The sequence below is a fragment of the Papaver somniferum genome, chromosome 5 (assembly GCF_003573695.1).
Source record: "Papaver somniferum cultivar HN1 chromosome 5, ASM357369v1, whole genome shotgun sequence".
NCBI classification, from domain to species: Eukaryota; Viridiplantae; Streptophyta; class Magnoliopsida; order Ranunculales; family Papaveraceae; genus Papaver; species Papaver somniferum.
The window spans coordinates 192,707,615-192,715,548 of NC_039362.1; the positions used below are offsets into that span (position 1 = coordinate 192,707,615).

General features: G+C 37.8%; 2 non-coding genes across 2 annotated transcripts; both read left to right on the forward strand.

The window, feature by feature from the left end:
* Nucleotides 1–5,299: 5,299 nt before the first annotated feature.
* Nucleotides 5,300–5,493, forward strand: LOC113284679. Its single transcript, XR_003328318.1, has one exon. It is a non-coding gene; the product is annotated as a U2 spliceosomal RNA (small nuclear RNA).
* A 1,400-nt stretch (nt 5,494–6,893) lies between these two features.
* On the forward strand, nt 6,894–7,057 carry LOC113285045. Its single transcript, XR_003328558.1, has one exon. It is a non-coding gene; the product is annotated as a U1 spliceosomal RNA (small nuclear RNA).
* Nucleotides 7,058–7,934: the final 877 nt, after the last annotated feature.

The window sequence follows — 7,934 nt, forward strand, 5'->3', positions numbered from 1 at the left end:
TTTGAACCCAAATACATTACCCACGATGGAAGTAAACATGTTAGTAACAGAACCTTCTTCAAAAAGGTCTAAAGGATAAGCTACATAACAAATATATTGATTGTCTTCTCCAGCAACGGGCTCGATGTCGTAGCATCTTCCTTTGTAACGATCAAGGCTGGTAAGTCCATCGGTCCACACAGTTGTCCATGTACCAGTAGAAGATTCGGCAGCTACCGCGGCCCCTGCTTCCTCAGGTGGAACTCCAGGTTGAGGAGTAACTCGGAATGCTGCCAAGATATCAGTATCCTTGGTTTCATAGTCAGGAGTATAATAAGTCAATTTGTAATCTTTAACACCATCTTTGAATCCAACACCTACTTTAGTCTCTGTTTGTGGTGACATAAGTCCCTCCCTACAACGCATGAATTAAGAAATCTCACAACGACAAGGTATACTCGACATGAATTAGCCGTTAATGAAACCTTTAACAGGAATCTGTCACAAAACTCTCAACAAATATTATCAACTAATCAGAATGGTTGGTTGTTAGAGTTAAGAAAAATTCACAACGTTACAAAGAACTTCAGGATATTATAGCTATCCTTGGGTTGGACGAATTATCTGAAGAGGATCGTTTAACCGTAGCAAGAGCAAGAAAAATTGAGCGTTTCTTATCACAACCCTTCTTCGTAGCAGAAGTATTTACGGGATCTCCAGGGAAATATGTTGGTCTAGCAGAAACCATTAGGGGGTTTCAATTGATCCTTTCCGGAGAATTAGATGGTCTTCCTGAGCAGGCCTTTATTTTTGGTAGGTAACATCGACGAAGCTACCGCGAAGGGTGAACATAGAAGTGGAGAGCAAATTGAAGAAATGAACCTTAAATCTTTGTGTACTAACCTAGAATCAAATTTTTTTGGGATTCAGAAGTGAAAGAAATTGTTTTATCTACTAATAGTGGCCAAATCGGTGTATACCAAATCACGCCCCTATTGCCACAACTGTAGATATAGGTATTTGAGACTACGCCTAATGACCAATGGTTAAAAAATCGCTCTGATGGTGGTTTTTCTAGAGTAGGCATAAGATATACCATCTTAGTAAATGATGCGGAGAAGGGTAGTGACATTGATCCACAAAAGCTCAGAAATCTCTTAAATAGCTGAAGCTAACTTAAGTCGGGCTGAGAGCAAGAGACAAACAATTGAAGCGAATTTAGCCGTCAGACGAGCTAGGACGCGAGTAGAGGCTATGAATGAAATTTCATAAAAAATAGGTGCGCCCCAATAAAAAGGAAATTCTGTTTGTACACCATATTTTTTGGTTCTCGGATTGATTCGAACAACTGTAATGGCATTTCTTATGCAACTAAAATAAAAGGGAGGGTGGGTAGAAAAACTTATTAGATACTAATTACTCCGGTATCTAATAAGTTCTACCTACTATTGGATTTGAACCAATGACTCCCGCCGTATGAAAGCAATACTCTAACCACTGGGTTAGGTAGGTCATTTATCATCACAAAGAGAAAGAAGGGGCTTGTCATATCGATGAATTAAGATGCAATCTTATTTCTAAGCAATCCAATTCTTGGTAGGAAACAGATCAGAAGCTATCATGTTGGATCATTGAAGATTCTCTTGACAAGAAATTATTTCCATGATAAACTATCTATCACAAGGGCTAAACTCCAGTTGGTAGAGCAACTCGTTACACGCGCGCCAATGTTTTTCAGGGGAGTCCCATCATGCAATCAACAAAATTGATCTTAATCAACAAAATTGATCTTATTGATAATCAGTGTCTTACTCTATATATTCGAGGGAACAATAGCCTGACAAATATTGGTTCGTCCGCTTTGGGTGCCAATTTAGGCTCCAAAAAGAACCCATCATTGATTCGATAATGATAAGGTGAATACACATCCCATTCAATGCTAGCGCATAATGGGTATAAGGACCTCAAAAAAATATCTTTCGTACTATGAACTTTAAGGTGTATGAAGTTTCATATTTGGACTCTTTGAGCAGAGCGATAGAGACTCCATTTAACTTAGGTTAATCTAGGCCAGAGGCAGACCTACGTCAAGGTAACTCTTCTTTGAAACACTTTGGTATGTTCCTGGATCATAATCTAAATAATGAAGCAGAGCACGTGGAGCCATCTCGTGATCTTTTTGTTAAGAAAAAGTATGGCGGACTATCTGATATTTATATCAGTTGATGAAAGAGCCCATGCAAAAAAAATGCTGTGGGTCTTTGGAACAGTTCGAATCATTTCGATAATAAAAAGTTGGATCTGTTTTACCGAGAAGGTCTATGGTTCGAGTCCGTATAGCCCTAGAAATTTGTATAGTTTTCATTTCCTCAATCTTGTTTGTGGTTGTAGTCGGACGGTCGTTTGGCCCATCGAAATAGAATAATCATCACATGCTCCGAGCAACCCCCGTGGGTGAGCATGAAGCGGAAAAAAATTCATTTCAGTGGGCCCAATCGGTATTTTTTTGATCTCGGATAAAAAAAACCGTCCTTTCTATTTGTGGATGAATTACACACAAATTTTCCTGTTTTCCTATCCAGGATCAAAAGGTTTGTATATTTCTTTTTTTTGTACAAAATATCTTTTTATAGATCTCAATATACCCCAACCCAATTGCTCACCATTCCAATTCTACCGATGCTGACTTTATGCAAGAAGGTGAGGTCTCCTTTTGTACTTGGACGAGTTACGAAGCCCCCAACTCCTCGTTTTTCGGAGCAGAACTCAATTCGTTGTTTCATAGATAATGAATGTTTCCTAACTCTATTAGTGTTTGCATCCCTGATATTTCCATGAGTTTTTGGGGGATTGGTCTGTCGAAACAAACACACCAAGAAAAAAAAGATGAATTAACTGAAGGATTTAGAATGAAAAAGATAATCGTCCTCTGATGATAAAAAAAATCATCATAAAGATGAGAGAAAATCATCCTAAAAATGAGAGAGAATATTTTAGTAGTAGGAGATTATTTTTTGTTTAGACAAATTTTAATTTTGTTCTAATTTTGTTCTCGATTATTCTATTTTTTTTTTTAAAAAACCCCACCCCTCTATCAGTCACTATCTTTCTCGATTATTCTAATTTTGTTCTTTAGACAAATTTTATTTTGTGTTTATACTGTGTAGAGATGTCCAAGTACTAAAATGACTTAAAATATCCCTTTTAATTTTACGCCTCGGGTTGCGAAAACAATTCAGGATCATCTTGATAACGCTTCATTCCCCGTTTTTCTCTTTAGCGCCCCAGGATTTGCCGATTCTAGATCGTGTGAGATGACTCGGTAGTGCTTATTCCACGTTTTCCAGACAAGAAGCCGATGTACGGTTATGGGTAGATTCAACATCATGTCGAAAGTCGTTACGTTCTATTTCCACTTCTTTTATACTTCCACCAAAAAAAAACGTCTGGACAAAAACTGATTTCAGTCATGAGAGTCTCATTTATGAGTTTATAACGCTTCCCTCATGGTCTTCTATTCTCTTTCCATCTTTCTGCATCCAAAGTCGATAAATTCCTTTGAGAATTTATCATCCCGCATTATATGGAGGTTGAGTCAATCCCACAATAAATATTTTTACTGGTTACATATAGAAGGTTTATAGTCTTAACCTTCCTCAAGAGTTATTCGGGTGGCCTATCTTTGGGATATCTTTGGGAAGTGAGAAACTTTTGCGCATCTAGTAGTCGGGGCATCACAATATGCTACCTCACACGTATTTCTAGTTGTTAATTTCTTTTTAGGCCAAATGATATCTGGTTTGATCTTTACCAAATGATATCTCCATGATCCATCAAGGTACTCTCCAGTAGGACTCATTATTAAAATTACGGCCTCACCTTTCCCACAATCATCTTTGCTTCCTAACTCCTAACTGAGACACCAGTGTAAAAGACACGTCAAGCTTGAGTCATGAACGACTTAGCTAGGGTCACGGATAGATTTTGGTCACGAAAAAACAATTTTGGATAGCCAAATACGTCTTAGGTCATAAAAAAATATTGAAAACGGGACAAACTGTATGCATACTCCTCGTGATCTGCGAGAAAAGTTATACTCTTGGTTATGTTAAGACACACTACCTGCAAGTAGTGATCTTAATTAGGTTTTGCATATCTGTATGATTTAAAAAATATATATTATCAGTGATATGTACTACGCGATTTTCATCTATATGTGGATTACTAAAAGCTCTCATATAAAGCATATATATTGAATATTTGAATAATTTTGAGATAAAAACATATTTTACAAAAATTTGTTTCATATTGGAAATAAAATATAAATTTAATCTTCATTAAGTTTTAATTCTAAAATCGATTTTTCGATAGGTTAGCCAATGCCTATTGGATTGAAGAACAAGGTATGGGAAAGCTATCAAATCTTTTGATTAGAAGCTCGGCATATGTTTTACAGTTAGTTACTCATCCTATTAAGTTAATTGGTTTTCAGCCTTCAATTTATTGAATGTGAGTATTCTATAAAGGAATAATCATTATAATGGTTCCACATAGAAGTTGAATATTTATGATTGTGAGACTTAGAAGGTTAAGGATTGTCTCTCCATTGCTTTAGTTTATTGTCTTAGTTTCCCAGCGAACACCAAGGAAAGGAATGTATGCAAAGGGAAAATAAATCATGAATTTTGACTATCCACAAAGGGATAATAAATCCAGAAATTGAACACCTAATTGATGATGAATTGTTTAAAGAAATTGTCTCTCCATTGCTCTAGTTCCATCACTGCATTCTGCATACTTCTTTTCCACAAAAGCAAACAACTGGATGATGAAAAATTATTGGACAACTTCATGTTAACGAACATTAGCTTCGTCAACAACTGTACCTTTTTGAAAATCCCAACAAAATCTGCTAAACCAACAGCTTGAGCTAGGTAGTGAACGATATCTTGAATATCGTTATTGGTTAACCGGTTATCTTCCCTTATCATTGCCAAGTCCCTTAGAAGTGGCGGAAATGTTGCGTTCGTCTTCACTACTATAGTACCGTCGTCAACCCCATAGTCGGGAAGGTAGGAAATTGTCTCCATCTGAAAATGTCTGCCTTTTCAGATATAAGTGACTCCAGATTGGGTGTTAGTTACTACTACATCAGAGTTTGGCACATTGTTATCGAAGTCTTTTCAGACACTCGTATCCTGCCCATGACTCGTATACCTAAGCCGGAGTAAGCTAATACTTTAGTCCCACCTAGACTAGTTTAAAGCAGAAGAACGGAAACGAGACTGTATAAAGCAAGAAGCTAAAGAATTGAACAAGCATACATTTCTCGGCCTTTTGGCTAAGATCAAGTGTAGTATCTGTTCTTATCAGTTAATATCTGATATGTGAGCTATCGGCTCACACGATATTAAATTAATTTTTTTCAAGGGGGAGTTCCCATCACAGCAGCTGCTGCTGGTTCTCACGCGTCGCCTTTGTGTTGCACTACTGCATAGGCCTGGCACACCCCAACCAAAACTAAGATAAAAATTATGTTCCCTAACCTGGACCCTTTCACCAGTTTCGCAAAACTCAGAGCAGTTAGCTCTTGAATTTGGTGTTCTTGCCACGGGTTTGGCCTTCAATGTGAACCTGTATTCCAATCTGAAATGTCCAAATTCACCATTGCTTCTAGAAACGGTGGTTCCAAATTCACCAATAAAAGCTCTTGGTAACACTCCACCAAGGTCCAAGTAAGATCTTTGTTCTTATAGCCCAACATTATAAAAAAAAAACTATCCATTTTCCGTAAGGATCTTTAATGTACTTTGTTCATCAAAGGGACTAAAAACTACAACTAAACAAAAAGTGGTAGAAGATGAAGGACTCATGTTTGGGGCTCGGTAGGCATATCACTGTTAAGAGTCCATGAGTGTCCATCACCCACAAATTTTAACGCTATCTTGGTTGCCTCTAGCAGCAGACTTCGTAAATACTTGGCCTACATCCTGTCCAATTAGCCTGCTATTTGATTACAAAGTGATAATTAATTTCCATCTGTTATTTTAATTACAATCAATAGATAGGTTTTGATATTACAAAGTTTCGAAGTTCACAATTATGCTCAGAACCCATCTGTTGAAAACACACACACCTATAAAATTCGCTGGTTTAACACCTACTCGGAGAGTTCATAGTGCCATAATACATATTAAGAGAACCTGTCAGATGGATTATTGCCGACTAGCAATTGCAGGTTCACTTGATCAGATTTGTTTTTCAGTCCCAAAGAGCACACCATCAATGAAGTGTTGCACCACATAAGGGGGCAACACCTTCTGAGGGATCTTGTGGGTTTAAGGTCCACAAATTGGCACTGGTTATGAGATCGATAATGATCTTATGACCATGCTTTTACTTCCATTCTTCTCCTCACAGCTCTTTGTTGCTGTTGCTGCGAACACCTTTATAGGTACAATTCAAATTGGAATCAAAGAAATCATGGTGTCTTATCCACTGGAACTAAGAGGCTCTAGTAAACCACTTCGTTGAATAAATGTTTGTGCTGTCAAGATGAAATCTATCGGAAGTTTTATAGTACATGGTTGCAGAGCTTGTGTAAATGAAGGGTGATTTTGATTGCAATTGGTGATGACGGTTGGAGGAGCTATGCTCCATGATCTCTGAGGTTTTAAACTTTCTTGTACCCGCTCCAATTTTAGCAAACAATGTAAACCATGTCATTCCAGCTCAGTATCAAGCACCAAAGGCGCAGTGTTTTGCAAGAAGTTATAGGTCTACAATCTACATAGCCCAACCTCTCCAACGCTTGGAGTTATTGCAGAATGAGATAATAATAATCCCACATTATTAGACATAGAAAAGATGAGGAAAAGAAGCCTATAAGACAAGCTGTAATGCTACTAGGAATCATACTTACCTGGACGGGGTCTATGACTGATCATGAAGGGTCATGGCCTAGGTTAGTGACTTCCATTGCACTTTGGAAGGGCGCTCGCCTAAGATTCCCCACTGAGGGAGAGTTCTACGGTCCATAATTTGTTCATGAGGGGGAACGCGTCCGCGCGGCACCTGCCAATCTTCCAAGTCTAAATTTTATCTACGGTTGTGTTATTAGCGTTTGCTCTTACCATAGTGCAGTTTCTTGATCCGGACAGGAGCTGTTATTTTGAGCTTGATCTGCAACACTTGATGATCTCGTCAAAATGTGTTGGACAATAAGTTCTCTGAAAATATGGAATTGCATTATCTTAATCATCAATTTTCTTCGCAAGAAAAAAAAAAAAAAAAAACTTCCGACTGTAGTTCCCCAATTTTATTTTATTTTGATAATTTTCCGTTATGGCCTGTAAACAAGCCCTTCTGTTAAAAACATGGCTGCCCAAAATCAAATGAAGGCTACTATTCTAATAAGGTGAATTCGTTGATAGCAGGGATCATCAGCCTTGGTGTTAAAGGCACTTAAGATAGGAGGGGCACTCAATTGCACTTTAAATATGGCCACACAAATTGACTATGCATGTGGCTTGAAGATAAGATATGAAAAGGCCACATCCAAGAAATTTTGACGTCAATAAGACTAGTGGAGGTGGTGTTTACTCAAATAGACCGATGATGGTGGTGTTGGTTCCATTCATCATCACTTGATCTCTAAATACAATAATAATCCAGCAAACATTTCTTCTCTTCTTCTGTGAACAACTCACAGAGATTGTTCCTCACAAGGAGGAATTCTTCAATATTAGCTACTTCCTCAATTTTATCTTCTTTTCTACATTTGGTGTCTTTTCAGTTGGCAAATGCTCGAGTAAAAGAAGAAACACCTCAGCGCCAAGAAAACGAGTCGTTCAGGTATTCGAAAAGGCTTCTCCTTCGGTGGTTTTTATTAAGGACCTTGAATTAGCTAAGACCTCGTCAGGCAGAAGCACAAATACTGAAGAAGTTCTTACGAA